The following is a 17,550-nucleotide window of genomic DNA, read 5'->3' on the forward strand; positions in this document are numbered from 1 at the left end:
TATTTCAACGTACTTAAGTATCAATTTTAATTGTCAAGCTAGAATATATTATGATGTTGACCACACAAAAAATATTATAACGAGTAACTAAAGCGGTATTGAAACCTGATTGGCCAAGGTTTGTCTAAAAATAGAATTGTTATGAGATTTCAACAAAAAAAATTATTAAAAAATCTCATAACTACTAATAATTTGTAATAACAAGTTTCAGTGTAAAAAATAACAGTATATTTCTATTGCTATTTGCTTATTTATTATTAGAATTTTTTAGTAATTTTTTTTTAGGATCTCATAATAATTCTCTCTTTTTTAAGCTCTATAGTGGAAACAGGAAACTGAGGAGCTTGAATCAAATGTACTCTTGTCTCCTGTATGTAAATATGACCTTTTGATTTCCTATTTCCTCCTACACCACAGCCGCTTGTACTATGTAGAGTCTAGGTTTGATATGCTCATAATGGTGATCTGTTAAGATTTGAACTTTTCAAATTCAATCTAGTCAAGTTCAAATTTATAATTAATATGCCTTGTTATTGAATTTAATGTAAAGATATATATATATATTTATATGAGTATTAATAATCACAAGTTCACAGGAAACAAACACAAAAACTCAAATGAGTTCTTCCGTTATTTTGTTGACTTTATTTTTCGAAATGTCTAGAGTTATTTATTTGAAGTATAGTGATAAGTCATTTCCTTAATATTATATTTCCCTTTCATATATGTGATGCATGCAAAACCAAATTGCAACTTGCTTTATTTTGTTTGGCCTGTAAGGTGGACAGGGGGCATGGATAAGCCCGACCAAGTAACAACAGTCATCTTTTTTTAATTAGAAGCTATTAACTTTACTTTTTATTTTTTTTTTAAATCAAACTCATTAAATTTTGAAAAAAAATCCCTTGAAAGGATTGGGGTCATTAAATTTATTAAACTTCTAATTAGGTTATATGACCCAAAGAAGAATTTTAAAATTTTATGAAATTATTTTAAGACCCTTTCTTATTAAAAATTAAAAAAAAAAAAAAGATCAGCATGTTTCATTTCGTAGTTAACATATTTTAATTCTAAATTAACAACCTTTTGTATCCATATATAACCAATAAACCTCTGAATAAAATTTAATTATAATACAGCCTTAAAAGTTAACATGTTCTATTTCATAATTAATATGTTTCACAACTTTTTATCCCCATAACACAATTACAGTAAGTTTTTGAATAAAAAACTTATCACGTGATATAATCGAAAAAATTAACATGTTTCATTTCTTTCACAGTTAAACACATTTCAATTCTAAATTAATAACGTTTTATCTCCATCACACGTTTATAATAAGTCTCTAAATAAAATTTTATTATAATACAACTTTGAAAATGAACAAATTCCATTTTGCAGTTAACATGTTTTAGCTTAAAATTAACAACTTTCTTTTATGATGAGACTATTAGGACTGAAGAATGAAGATTTAATATAAAAACTAACTCATCGTTACTTCTTTGGTTGATTTTCCACTTTGTAATGATAAATATCAAATTTTCCTCATTTAGAGTTCTTACACAATACAATAATAATAATAAAAAATTCTCATCTTTCTAGGCTTATAATAAAAGGGGCATTAGAGTTTATAAACTTTCAAAATTCCTCCTTAAGTCATGTGACTTGATCAGATCTTTGACAAATTTAGTAACCCAAATAAAAATTTAAATTATTTAAGTGTTTTTTTAAAGAATTTTTTCTTAAAATTTTTCTTCCCTTCCATTTCCTTGTCGGTGTATCCCCAACACACTCTAAATGTGAGATTTTTTTCATTCTCAAATTTATCCTCAATTCGTTTTTATAATCAACGAAACAGTCTCTAATTAAGCATTATATTTAAATTATACATAAATAAGGATATAATAGGAAAAAAGTGGTAGAAGGTGGGCTGAAAGGCTATAGCTCCTGTAAGTTCTCAATTTTTATAATATTATATAAATGTGATACATTTTTTACTCTCATAAAATTTTATGCAAACTTTACAATTGAGCCAAAGTTTAGATTTTAAGAATGTACTATTCAAATCTTTTAATGCTAAAAGCATTCGCAATCTGGTTGAGAAATTGTACTCTAGATTTTTTTTTTTAAGGAAAAAAATGCCTCAACTGTAATATGAATGAATTATAACTTTATGGGCGTGATGTCTCCGTAATATCCAAAGTTTAAGAACTTGTCTCCTGTTACCGAATTCTGTCAAAGGTTTGTAAAGATTAAAAAGTCTGGATTTATCAACAACATATCATCAAGCATGGGTAAACTAGCTACAAGTTGGTACGACAATAATATTAGGATCTTTAATTCTGATAACAAGTCGCCAACTTGTGTTGTTCGTCATTCATTAATGAAGTTTGACTCAGTGTCTCGATGTTCTTAGGGTGTGTTTGGATGAAACCAAACTATGGTTTAGAGAATAGCTTCTGGAGAATAGATTCTTAAAAAAATAGATTTTGGGAAGAATAGATTTTGTGAAAAAGTGATTTTGAGAAGTGTAAGCGTTTGGATAGTTGTTATTAGAAGTACTTTTTATATATACAAATTAGCATAAATTAATATGATAATTATAGAAAAAAATATATTTTATGATATATTTTAATTTGAAGGAATAAAATTGTTAATAATATATTTTTTATTAACATATATTAATAATATATAAGATAATATAATTAATAAATAATTAATATGTATATATATTTATAAGATATAAGATTAAATATATTTATAAAAAATATGTTTATAAAAAAAACAATAAGATACATATCCTATAGGCTCTCACACTCTCTCCTTTTTTCTTCAAAAGTAAAAAATTTCTGCTTTTCTCAAAACCATGGTTTTGAACCCAAACCATGGTTTTGATTTTTTTAAGAGTGTTTGGCTCATATTTTTCCCAAACCATGGTTTGGGTCTCAAAACCATGGTTTAGGGTGCTTGCCAAACACACCCTTAATTCAAAGTCTGATCAATGTTTGATTCTTCTAAAATCTTTCAACTGTTCACACATGCTGATGCTTTATATAGTCTATGCATAATTCATGTCAAGCCATTAGTTGAATCCCTTGGAAAACTTTCAGCGTCAGTGTTGTATCTCCTGCACTTTTTTATATAACAAAACTTGGCAGCGACGTCTTCTCGAATCTCTTGTCTTGGTTCGCTTAATATCTTTATAAAATTCTTCCGCCTTAATTAAAATGTATAAAAAAAGAAGGACGAGTGACAACTGGCCCATATAAATCCAATCCTAATAAATGGAAATAAAGGACACTTGTCACTGTCCTTGTTGCAATTGCCATCCGTTTATTTTCATTATTTAAAATCACGGCCTGCCTATATTAATAAATGTTTACCCTCACAACTCCCTTCAAAAAAGGCTTAAAGGCACTTGGTGCCATTAAGCTATAAAGCTCGATGCTTACGGTAAATGGGAACTGGGTTTAGATCAACAATTGCTGTGAAATTTCTTGACTTGGTCAAAGGCTTACCAAGATGAGACCTTCCCGGCTTCCCCCTCTTTCGGGCCCCGCAGGATCAAGATTCACGAATCCTATCATCCCCTGCTTCCACGGCCTCGCCGTCATCAACCGCGTTCAAAATACGTTATTTTTTTCTGTCTTTAAAAAAAAAAAAATAGAGGAGTTAATTTTAATACCTCTTCACGGAATGCTAAACCTCCCAGTTCGAGAAATTTCTAGAACTCTCTGTTCAAATAATTTTTTTTTCAATAACAATAAATTGTTAGCCAAAAGCGCATGTAAATTTTTAAAATTTTCAAAATTAATTTCTTTTGAAAAGGCAAACATAAATAATCCATAGTATAGATAAAATAATTTTATTTTTTTTCTTCCCTCGAACTTCCATAGGACCTGTCAGCCACATGTGCAGTAGAATAAATTACTGTTTCTATTTACCATAAAACTATTTTTTTGGTGCTCAATCTATAAATGCGCATTTCTTGGACCTGTACATTAACTTGACAAAGCTTGATTAGCTTGGCATTAAGATGATGAAGAGGATCGCGTGCCTTCTGCTCTTACTTATGCGGACTCTTACTTGTTTCCTGATTTTAAAAACTCTGCATTGAGTCAAACTTCAGATTTTAACAATGTACGATTCAAATCTCTTAATGCTAAAAGCATTTGAAATCTAGTTGAGAAATTTCACTCTCTAGATTTTTTTAAGAATAAAAATAATGTCTCAACTGTAATATGAATGAATGATATATAACGTTATGAGCTTGATGTCTCTGCAATATTCAAAGCATTAGAACTTGTCTCCTGTTACCGAATTCTGTCAAAAGGTTGTAAAGATTGAAAAGTTTGGATTTTATCCTTTACGGTGAGGCTAGCCCAAATAGGCCTCCGCCACAAGACACAAATAGTCATAGGGGACGCCATAATATAGTGTTCGTCACTGTGCTCATTAATGGGTTTTAGTACGAGATATCTATAAATCAAATCAACATACACAATACTATTTTTTTTTTTTAAATATAAGGGTTAGTTTGTAGTGCAATATTTATGACTAAAAGTAGTATATTTTTATATCCATCATTTTCCTTCGTGTCTTTTTTGAATGAAGGATTTTGATTGATTGATGATGAGTTAGTCAATTGAGGTCTTTCTGAGTGAAATATCACGACAATAAATTATTCATATTGGCGCCTGGGACTTCTCATGAAATATTCTTGAGAATTCGATGCTCCAAAATTCTGGCGTTTCAAGTTTAGTCGGGGCAGGGGCAACTTCATTAACACATGATTCAACATCTGTATGAGTCATTAGCAAAATCATCAGGACTAAGGTAACTCAGCATTTTTAGAATGACATGTTTGGCGGAGTATTTAAACTCGTATTTATTGGCGAACAAACTCTTATGTATATTAGATTTTAAAAGAGAAGAAAATCAGATTCCTTGAAGATTACACTTTGCTCGCCTTGTTGAATGGGCCCCGTTACCATTAATGTGTTCATCCATCCATTTGAAAGTTTAATTGACTTTTTATATTTGTACTTTCCTCCGCAATAATCGCTGTCAAATTCCTCTGGTCTAGTTCCTACTATAATGCCATTAAATTCAAATTTACTTTTTTTTTTCTCAAAAAATTTTATTACCTCCCATCAGTCATTAATATAAGAGTATATTTGATTTTTATTTTCATTCTAAATATAATACCCTAATCTATTTTATCTCTTGTATTTTTTTATTTTTTTCAAGGAGGTCTTCGTTATAATAGTAGTTTTAGTAAATATACTTGACTAATAAGAATATTTTAAGTAAGACAACATCTATTTATTACAAATAACTAATTTAACTAATTTTTTAATCTATTTAAATTATTTAATTAAATTTTATATTAAGTACCGGAAATAGTATTTGCTTTAAATATGTTAGTGTCAATAGAAAGAAATATATTTATACGGTACCATGAAAGTTAGCTATATGTGTACAAGTAACAGTTAAAATAAAAAGAACACGATGTAAATTAGCTGAATTATTCGACACCTAAACAAATTTTGGCGGAATGATATTGAGAAGACCAATTAAATTTATTTCATCCGTTTTGTAGTGTAACATTTAAGACCGAGGAGTATCATTTTTAAATTAAACTTTAACATTTTATACGATAGAGATTTATCATGTTTCTATCTAACCCAGCCTAGTGTGTGCGTGTGTATATATATTATTTCATATAGATTTATTATGATGTGTAAATATTTCAACATACTTAAGCATCAATTTTAATTGTCGAGCTAGAACATATTTCTTCCAGTTCTTAATATAAAAACTAATTGATTAATTCAAGCAAATTAAAAAAATTAGTTAAGTTAGTTATTTATAATAAATATATATTATCTTTTCTAAAATATTCTCACTAATAAAATGTATCAGTTTTACCATTATTACAATAACTATCTTGAAAATAAATAAATAAATAAGACAAAATGGATTGAGGTTATATACTTATGACTAACATAAAAATCAAATATGCTCTTATATTAAAGACTGGAAGTAGTATTATAATGTTGATCACAAAAAAAATATAATGAGTAACTAAATTGATAATTGAAACCTGATTGGCCATGATTTGTTTAAAGGGAGAATTGTTATGGCATTTTGAAGAAAGAAAATAATTATTAAAAAATCTTATGATAATTGAGCAATTTGTAATGATAAATTTCAGTATAAAAAATGATAACATATTTCAACTGTTCATTGATAATTAAAATTTGTTAGTAATTATTATTCTTCTTCAGGACCTATAATAATTCTCCCTTGTTCAAACCGTGTAGTGAAGACTGGAAACTGAAGAGCCTGAATAAGCAGGATTAGGAGGTTGATTAATTCATAATTTCTAAATTCTAAAGTCATATTTTATGTAACATTAGCAGTCTCTTGTCTCCGGTATGTAAATACGACTTTTTGATTTCCTATTTCCTCCTAAACTTCATGATACGTTCTCACTTTATTCATTTTTCAAAGGCAACACGACAACAACCACTAGTACTATATAGAGTCTAGGTTTGATATGAGCATAACTGTGATCTGATAAGATTTGAACTTTTCAAATTCCATATAGTCAAGTTCAAATTTATAATTAACATGCTTTGTTATTATATTGAAGTTTAATGGAAAGATACATACATACGTGTGTATATATATATATATATCTATATATGTATATGCATATGTGAGTATTAATAATCACAAGTTCATAGGAAACAAACACAAAAATTCAAATTATATACACTAAACACGCTCTAAATGTGTGAGATTTTTTTCTTAATTCTCGAATTTATATCCTCAACTCATTTTATAATCAATAAAAAGTCTCTGAGCATTGTATTTAAATTATATATAAATAAAGACATAATATAAAAAAAAATGGTAGAAGGTGGGGTGATATAAAAGGCTATAGGTCCTGTAAGTTCTCGGTTTTTATAATACTCCTCCGGTCCTAATTATAAGACCCAATTGACTTATTTGAGGAGATTAAGGAAGTAAGTTAAGTTGGTTATTTATAATAAATAAGTGTTGTTATTCCTAAAATATCCTTGCTAATTAAGTATATTGGTTAAAATTATCATTATTAGAAGGATTATCTTGGAAAAAAATGCATAAATATAAGAGAAAAAATGGATTGGGTCTTATAATTAGGACCAAATAAAAAGTCAAATTGGGTCTTATAATAAAGACCGGAGGAGTACTATATAAATGTGATACATTTTTTACTCCCATAAAATTCATGCAAACTTTACATTGAGCCAAACTTTAGATTTTGACAATCTCATATTCAAATATTTTAATGCTAAAAGCATTTGAAATCTAGTTGCGAAATTTCACTCTGTAGATTTTTTTTAAGAATACAAATAATGTCTCACTGTAATATGAATGAATGATAACTTTGTGAGCTTGATGTGTCGGCAATATTCAAAGTATTAGAACTTGTCTAGTGTTACCGAGTTCTGTCAAAAGTTTGTAAGGATTAAAATGTTTGCATTTTATCCTTTAATAATATTGACTCTTCCAATATCAACAATATATCCTCAAACATGGGCAAACTAGTACGAAAATAATATATCATTGGAAATAATATTGTGATGCTTATATAAATCTGATAACAAACCACCAACTTGTGCTGTTCATTATTCGTTAATGAAGTTTGACTTATTCTTTCAGTGTTCTTAATTCAAAGTATGATTCTTCTAAAATCTTTCAACTATTCACACATGCTGATACCTTATAGTTCATATATAATTCATGTCAAGCCATTAGTTGAATCCCGCGGAAAACTTTCAGCGTCAGTGTTCTATCTTCTGCACTTGTATATATAACAAAACTTGGCAGCGACATGTCTTCTCGAATCTCTTGTCTTGGTTCTCTTAACGTCTTTATAAAATTCCTCTGCCTTATTTAGCCACCAATTGAGTAATTATCCACATTCGTCATCCTTAATTACAATATAACTAAAACAATGACTTTGAAAGTTCAATTCTTTTTCATTAAGTATAGCAAAAAGGAAGAAAGAGTCACAGTTGGCCTATATAAATCCAATCCTAATAAAATGGAAATAAAGGACACTTGTCGCTGTCCTTAATGCAATTGCCACCCATTTATTTTCCTTATTTAAAATCACGGCCTACCTTTATTTTTTTCTCCTCATGTGATTATTAGTATGTTACTATTAAACTTTTCAGCTCACATCCCCCTTCTAAAGAGACTTAATTGAGAGAGGCACTTGGTGTCATTAACATGAAATGCGACCCATTATTTGGCGTCCAAAATGGGTTTGACTTGGTCAATGCTTGCGAAGATGAAACCTCTTCCTCCTAAAGCCGATAATATGGGTTGAACCTGTGGGTTCGATCTGTAAAAAATAACAAGTTAGGATTGGTTAAAAGTCAACCTATCAACAAACGAAACTTTTTAACTTGTAACGCATAACTCACAACCCGCCGTGGACTAGCCCACCAACCCGTAGGTTAGCCCGCATTTTTTTTTTATATTTTTAAATTTTATTAATTATTGTAGTTATATTATTATATTTTATATCCTATTTATAAAAAAGTTAAAAAAATACCAATATCATTTATTTGGTGTTTTCAAGCAAATATTTGAAGAAAAAGCAAAAAAATTTATTACCTTTTTTTTATATTGTATAAAAAATATTTTAAAAATAAAAAAAAAGTTGGTGGGTTGATGGGTCAACTTGTCAACCTGCTATGGTCAATTAGAGTTGACTAAAAACCAACTCGTCATTACACAGGCTTTTTTCAACCTGTATGGATTAACCTTAACCTGTCATGGGCTAACCTGCAACCTGTGGGTTAGTCCATATTATCACCCCTAGCTCCTCCTCCTCCTCCTTCTTTCTCTTTTGGACCCACAGGATCTTAACGACCTCTGCCATCCCGTGCTTCCACAGCCTCGCCGTCAACAACCGCGTTGCCATATTAATTTTTTCTTCTCTCTTAAAAAAATTAGATCAGTCAATTTTAAAACGCATTCACAGACATGCAAAACCTCCCTGTTCGAGAAATTTCCAGCACTGTCTGTTCAAATAATTTTTTTTTACAATAACAATAAATTGTTGGCCAAAAGCACATATAAATTTTTAAAACTTTACAAATTAATTTCTCTTGAAAAGACAAACATAAATAATCCACACTATAAATTGTACCAGTTCGTGACATCTCATCTTTCATTTCCATTCTCTTTCTTCCTCTTCTTTTTTCTAACTATTAGATTAATATATTTCAACGGGTTAGATTTTAATTTTTTATAAACTACTTATAAAATTTTTTTAAAAACATTCAGTGCATTTGCAAACTACTGGAATTAAATTTTAATATAGTTTGTATTTTATTATTTATTTCTATAATTTAACATTTTAATAATAGTTTTAAAAAAATTTAAATATTAACTGTTAAAATATTAATGGAATGATTTAAAAAAAAAAAAAAAAAGAGGAACGAAGAGGATGGGAAGGCAAAAAGAAAGATGCCGAACAAGCTTCGTACCGGCGAAACACTATAAATACGCATTTCTTTGACCTATACATTAACTTCACCAAGCGTGATTCGCTTGACATTAAGATGATGAAGAAGATGGCGTGCCTTCTGGTCTTGCTTATGTCGACTCTTCCTTGTTTCCTGATCGGAGCACTTGGTGTCATTAAGCTATCAAGCTCGATACTTAGTTACCTACTTTGAATAGGAACTGGGTTTAGATCACCCCTTGCTATGAAATTCCTAGACGATTAAAATGAAATGCGTCCCTTATTTCGCGTCCAAAATCTGTTTGACTTGGTCAATGGCTTACCAAGATGAAACCTCCTCCTCCTCTCCTCGCTTTTGGGCCTCGCAGGATCTTAACGAACTCTACCATCCCGTGCTTTCACGGCCTCGCCGTCATCAACCGCGTTGACATGTTATTGTTTTTCTCTTAAAAAAAATTAGATCAGTCAATTTTAAAACGTATTCAGAGACATGCAAAACCTCCCAGTTCGAGAAATTTCTAGCACTGTCTGTTCAAATGCGTATTTTTTTTTACAATAACAATAAATTGTTGGCCAAAAGCGCGTATAAATTTTTAAAATTTACAATATTAATTTCTCTTGAAAAGACAAACATAAATAATCCATGGTATAAATAAAATAAATTTTGCATATAATGTTAATTTTATTTATTTTTTCTTCCCCTGAACTTTCATAGCAGCTATCAGCTACATGCCAAATGCAGTAGAATAAATTATTTTTCTCTATTTACTATAAAACTATTTTTTTGGGTGTCCAGTTTAGTATTGCTTCGGAACATCTCCTCTTTTATTCCCATCCTTTTTCTTCCTCTTATTTTTTTTAACTATTATATTAACATATTTCAATAGTTTAGATTTTAATTTTTTATAAACCACTTATAAAATTTTTTTTAAAAACATTTAGTACATTTGCAGACTATTAGAATTAAATTTTAATATAGTCTGTAATTTATTATTTATTTATTTTTATAATTTAATATTTTAATAATGGCTTTAAAAATATTTAAATCTGAACCGGTTAAAAAAATAGTTAAAAAGAAGAAGAAGAAGAAAGACGATGGGAAGGAAAAAAGGAGAAATTCCGAGCCGAGTTTCGTACCCGGGAAACACTATAAATACGCATTTCTTTGACCTGCACATTAACTTCACAAAGCTTGATTCGCTTGACATCAAGATGATGAAGAAGATGGCGTGCCTTCTGATCTTGCTTATGTGGACTCTTACTTGTTTCCTGATCGGAGCAGGGGCTCAGACAAACGCGACTGTGCCGGTGAAAGTAGGAATCGTACTTGATCTTTCGTCGACCACGGCCAAGATGGGTTGGAGCTGTATCAACATGTCCCTCTCTGACTTTTATGCTTCTCATTCTCATTACAAAACCAGACTCGTTTTCACCGTCAGGGACTCCCACGGAGACGTCGTTACTGCTGCTGCTCGAGGTTTTCTTCTTCTTTTCTCTGCCTCTCTCTCTGCTTTCTTCTTCCCTTCCTTTGCTTTATCATCTTCATAAGCTTATCAGACATGCATAGGTTCTTGTTGGTTTTGATCCCAATTGAGACAAAACGAGTGCCCTTGGAGTTTTCCGGTATCGAGCATCTCAAAAGTTCGTGGAATATTACTACCCCTCGGATTCTTAATATAAGACTTAATTATTGAGTTGATTTTGGTATTTAATATATGACCTAATTATTGAGTTGTTTTTTGTCTTAAATATAAGACTCATTTATCATATTTATCAGTTTTCTCTAAATTACCCTTTTGGATACCTCTCAACCATAATCAAGTAGAAGAAGAAGAGAGGGTATTAAGAAGGATGATTATGGTATTTTAGGAAAAACGTGTCACATTTTTTATAATTAATTAACTTATCTAATTTTTTAAATCTAATCAAATTAGTTAAATGGGCCTTATATTAAACATCGGAGGAGTATAATATTTTCTTTTAAAACATTTCTTCTCAGTCCCATAGCTTAACCTGCTAGGCGCAACTGCCTTTTGAAAATTATATAATATGTATGGTAAAGAAATTGTCGCCTGGCATTATTATCCCAATTAACATCTGGCAGTTTAGCTGATAGTTTGTCTTGGCAAATATAGATTTAAACAATTTCAAAGAAAAATCACAGCTTTTGCTCGAGTATTAAAGTCAAACATGTTTCTGAACACGGTAATTATGATGACGAACAGCTGTAGATCTCATCAAAACAGAGCAAGTGCAAGCCATAATAGGACCATCGACATCAATGGAGGCCAACTTTGTGATCAGTCTTGGAGCCGAAGCTCATGTGCCCATCCTAACCTTCTCGGCAACTAGTCCTTCTCTTGCTTCTCTTGGGAACCCATACTTCTTTCAGATTGCACAGAACGATTCGGCTCAAGTGAATGCCATTAACGCAATCGTGCAAGCTTTTGGGTGGAAAGAAGCAGTGCCCATTTACGTCGACAACGACTGCGGGAAAGGGGCCATACACTCCCTAACTAATGCTCTTCAACAAGCCTATGTTCGAATCCCATATATGAGTGGCATTTCACCTTCAGCCACGGACGAGGAAATCAAAACAGAGCTCTCCAAGTTGATGACCAATCAAACCAGAGTGTTCGTTGTGCATATGTCCACCAATATTGGCACTCGTCTCTTCTCCATAGCAAAACAGATTGGTATGATGAGCAAAGGCTATGTTTGGATCGTAACCGATGGTTTGGGTAATGTGTTGGATTCCTTCGACTCCTCAGTCATAGAATCAATGCAAGGAGTATTGGGTGTCAAGAGTTATGTTCCTAAAACGAAAAAACTTGATGATTTTGAAGTCAGATGGAAAAGGAAGTTCATTCAAGACAATCCAACCCTTTCTGGCAGAAATCTGAAAGTGTTTGGATTGTGGGCTTATGATGTTACCAGGGCTTTAGCCATGGCTGTTGAGCAAGTCGGCACCAGCAATCTTGGCTTCGATATGAGCAACGCTTCAGGCAATTCTTCCGATCTTCAAAGCTTGGGAGTATCACCAAATGGGGAAAAGCTGCGTGAAGCCATATCCAGAATCAAATTCAGAGGCCTGAGTGGAGAGTTCAATGTTGTTAACGGACAACTGCCAGCATCAACGTTTGAGATAGCAAACGTGGTTGGTAATGGGCAAAGAACAATAGGATTTTGGACACCACAAAATGGACTCGTTCGAAATCTCAGTTCGACGAACACAAGCACATATTCTGCATCAAAGAAGGATCTAGCGAAAGTAATATGGCCAGGGGAACCAAACTCTGTTCCAAAGGGTTGGGAAATCCCTGTAAAAGGAACAAAGTTGAGAGTAGGCGTACCGGTGAAAGCGGGTTACAAGGAATTCGTGAACGCAACACTTAATCCAATCACAAATCATACAAATTCGAAGGACTCTGCATTGACGTGTTCGGGGCTGTGGTGCAAGCATTGCCGTACGACCTGCCGTATGAATTCATCCCATTTCCTAAAATGGAAGCTGTGATTAGTACAACTCCAATGTACAACGACCTTATCAGCCAAGTATATTTTGGGGTAATTAATCCTGTTTGGATACTTTCTCTGCATCAAGTTCCCTTCAAATAAACCTTGATGAAAAGTTGTTTCGATTTACAGAACTTTGATGCGGCGGTGGCGGATATAACGATCATAGCAAACAGGTCGAACCATGTGGATTTCACTTTTCCGTACACTGAATCTGGTGTAACAATGATTGTTCCGGTGAAAGACAAAAGGAAGAAGAATGCGTGGGCTTTCTTACAGCCACTGACTTGGGATCTTTGGGTGACAACTGCTTGTTCCTTGTATTTATTGGGTTCGTTGTGTGGGTGCTTGAACACCGAATAAACGAACATTTCAGAGGGCCTCCGTCACATCAAATTGGCACCAGCCTATGGTTTTCTTTATCAACCATGGTTTTTGCCCATCGTAAGTTGTACTCTTCTTCCTAGTTTTAGACTGATTTTGATGATTATCACTAGTGTGGATATGGATAACACATGACAGATTATTCAATGATTTTACAGGAGAGAGAGTGGTGAGCAACTTGAGTAGATTTGTGGTGATCATATGGATATTTGTGGTTCTAATTCTGAGTCAAAGTTATACTGCAAGTTTGACGTCGCTCTTGACAGTTGAACAGCTTAGCCCAACTGTGAAGGATGTGAATATGCTTATAAAGAATAGATTGAATGTTGGTTATATGGAAGGTTCTTTTGTGTACGAAGTTTTGAAAGACATGGGTTTTCAAGATTATCAACTCAAAATTTATAATTCCACCGAAAGTTGCCATGAATTATTTGAAAGAGGAATTGAAAATGGTGGAATCGCTGCTGCGATTGATGAAATCCCATACGTAAAACTCTTTCTTGGGAATTATTGCTCCAAGTACACCACAGTTGATCCAACTTTCAAAACTGGGGGCTTTGGCTTTGTAAGTCTGTCAGAACTTCCCCTTTTTTAGTCTCAGTCCAATTTATCTTACTTCAATTGGATTGCCAACAAAATTCGGTTGAATTGCAGGCTTTTCCAAAAGGTTCTCTTCTGATAGCTGACATTTCAAGAGCGATCTTGAACGTGACACAAGGCGAAAAAATGAAAACAATAGAAAATAAATGGTTGAATGGAAATAAATGCCCAGATTCCAAGGCCTTAGTTTCTTCAAACAGCCTTGGCCTTGAGAGCTTCTGGGGCTTATTTCTCATTGCAGGGCTTGCTTCTGTATCATCACTCATCATCTTCGCCGTCACATTCCTCCACCAGAACAGAAACATGTGGTCAGGCTATAATGGCGGCGCATCAATATGGAGGAGAATAAAGATGTTGCTGAGGATTTTTGACCAAAGAGACGAGAGCTCTCACACTTTCAGGAAAAGGAAAGGGCGAGTCCTACTCATGGGTTGGGTCCAGTTGAAGCCTCTCCGACATCACAGTGTCCCCCAAGTCCATCAAGCGAAGGCGAATTCGACTTTTCCCTTAATGGAAACGGTGCGGTGTTTTCTGGAGAGTTTGGTGATGCTAATCCGCCAAATGCCTATCTGCCTCAAAACGCAGAAATAACCGTCCGCCACTGGATACAGCCTACTTAAGGTTAGGTTTTTAGTCTTCAACATGACATGGATATTCATTCATGTTCTCGGAATTGTACAGTCATCAATTTCCAACTGAATTTTGCATTTTTTTTTGGCCCAAGAATTTTTGCATGTACAATATATATTATCTTTTATCATAAATATTCACAGATTTAATTTGTTGACGAAGTCTACAAATATTTTAACTTAAATATAAGTAAGTGTGTAAACTGTGACTTCCACCAATGGATCAAATTATTTATGACCAAAATTACGTGGACTGGTTCAAAGTAGCTAGACCAATAACGAAAAATAGTTTACAGTCACAATGACTGGTATTTAGTAGGTTTTGTATGGATGGATGACCCAACATTAAAAAAAAAAAAAACAAACTATATATAAATACTAATAATTAAAAAATAGAACTTGACGATAAATAAAAGAATACAATCATGCAGAAATAAACGAAATATAGACCTCACAGCATATGATAATCCTATAAGAATGACCGAGACCTGGAACCTCAGAATTCTTCATAAATAAATGCGATATCTCAGCATTGAAAAAGCAATGACCTCCAGGAATTCGGCCGAAGTTTTGATAACTTCGCTGGGGCTCTCGTTTTCATGAAATTAAAATACTAATACTTACAGAAAATTATATATGCGTCGATTTCTGGGTCGGACGAGAAAGAAACTTTGATTAAGTCCCAGCAACGACATTCAAATACAAACAAAGATTAATTCAATTGAGAAAGAATTTATACAATTTATATCTCAGAGATCTAGGTTTAAGTTTTGTTTTAGATATGAGAAATTTGTCAATAAATAATTTATAAATATTCCTATGAATATGTTTTGAACATAAGCCCAAACTCAACCGTTTTCATATTTTTCCTCCTAAATTGTTATTTTTCTGTACATTTATTTATGTATCTACGCCATACAATTTTAAGATACAATTATTATACAGGATACATACATCAGAATAATAGATACTGCCAAGCAACAACCAGATTCTTGAACATTGAAGCAATACAAGTAAACGGTTTGACTGAAAACAAGAACATGCATTTATAAAGCAACGACCAATGAAATCATTTTTTGAATTTTGACCAAAAAAAAACATGCAGTAAATAATATTAATCGTTGGCAAAAAAAAAAAATATTAATCTCTTCTTGGCTTTACGCGTGTCGTACATGCATACTCGTTCAAACGTCAAACTTACTATAAAATCTGTCTTTCGTTTGTGACTGCAGGACGAGCAGCGAAGCCAGCTAGTGCGGAAGATGAAGAAGAAGAGGGATGCCCTGGTGTTCTATTGCTCTGTGATTCTGTGTTTGAAGCTGAGCGTCTCACAGAACAACACAACAGTGCCGGTGAAGGTGGGAGTTTTGCTTGATCTTTCCCACACAACGGCTAAGATCGGATTGAGCTCTATCAACATGTCCCTCTCTGACTTTTATGCCTCTCATTCTCATTACAGCACCAGGCTCCTCCTTCACGTCAGAGACTCCCACACAGATGTTATCACTGCATCATCTCAAGGTTCTCTCTCTCTCTCTCTCTCTATATATATATATATATATCTGCTTTCTGCCTGCTTCTTCTGTTCTTCGTCAGCTTAGCTTGCTCCTTATTATTAGGGACAGCTGATCGCTGTCTGTCGTTATGTCTATGTTTTCTGGGGTTAATCATTGCAATATTTGACTCTCAGTTATCGAACTAAGTTGGAAAACGCCGAGAGTGTGTTTTCTCGGTCGGTTTTATTTAATTCGAACGAAGGGGAGAAAATTTCAGAAAATTTCAGGACTTCTAATCCTTTCTTGGAATTAATCTTTACATTTCAACCTCTTTCTTTTTGGTCAGGAGTAAAAAAGAAATCTTTTGATTTGGTCCATATATATAATTTGCTAATAATGTTTAGGTGCTCTGTTTTACTCCGAAATGATCAGTCGTTGGGTGTGAAAATTGTTAATTGCTACTTGCTCTGTCTATATTAAACGGTTTTTTTTTTTTCAAGAAAAGTAACTGGTACTTTTAAGAAAAGTGCAATCACATAGAATTTTTATTTTTATTTTATATAGGAACATGCAAAGACACAAACATTAAGAAAATACAGAGAATTTCATTCCACAGCGTCAACAAATCAAACGGAGAAAAAATACAATCTGAATATATATATATATATATATATATCACGTTAATTATTAGCCAAACGCTGGTTGCCCAAACCCGTGCCGTCGTCTCTTCGAAGCAAGATGTAGGAAGTCAAACATGTTACTGATGATTTTGTATTTTGGAAACATATATACAGCTATAGATCTCATAAAAGGCGAGGAAGTGCAAGCCATAATCGGACCCCTTACGTCAATGGAAGCTAACTTTGTGATCAGTCTTGGAGACAAAGCTCATGTGCCCATCTTACATTTTCGGCAACGACTCCTTCTCTTGCTTCCCTTCGGAGTCCATATTTCTTTCGACTCGCACAAAACGATTCATCTCAAGTGAACGCCATCGCTGCCATCGTACAAGCTTTTGGGTGGAGAAAAGCAGTGCCCATTTACGTAGACAACGAGTACGGGAAGGGGGTAATACCCTTCTTGACTAATGCTCTGCAACAAGCGTATGTTCAAATCCCATATCTCAGCGCCATCTCTCCTTCAGCCACAGATGAAGACATCAGAGGAGAGCTTTACAAGTTGATGACCATGCAAACCAGAGTGTTCGTTGTTCACATGTCCGCAAATCCTGGCATTCGTCTCTTCAGCATAGCTTATGAGATTGGCATGATGAACGAAGGCTATGTTTGGATCGTCACCGATGGTTTTGGTAACGAGATAAATTCCTTGGACTCCTCAGTGATAGATTCAATGCAAGGAGTTATGGGTTGTGAGGACTTATGTTCCCAAAACA

At 33.0% G+C, this 17,550-nt stretch overlaps 1 pseudogene; it reads left to right on the top strand.

Annotated features, from left to right (window-relative positions):
- Positions 1-10,627: 10,627 nt before the first annotated feature.
- On the top strand, positions 10,628-14,712 carry LOC114761924 (glutamate receptor 2.9-like; annotated as a pseudogene).
- The last annotated feature ends 2,838 nt before the right edge of the window (positions 14,713-17,550 follow it).

This window comes from Neltuma alba, unplaced genomic scaffold (genome assembly GCF_004799145.2).
Source record: "Neltuma alba isolate B1F8T4 unplaced genomic scaffold, ASM479914v2 tig00011151_pilon, whole genome shotgun sequence".
NCBI classification, from domain to species: domain Eukaryota; kingdom Viridiplantae; phylum Streptophyta; class Magnoliopsida; order Fabales; family Fabaceae; genus Neltuma; species Neltuma alba.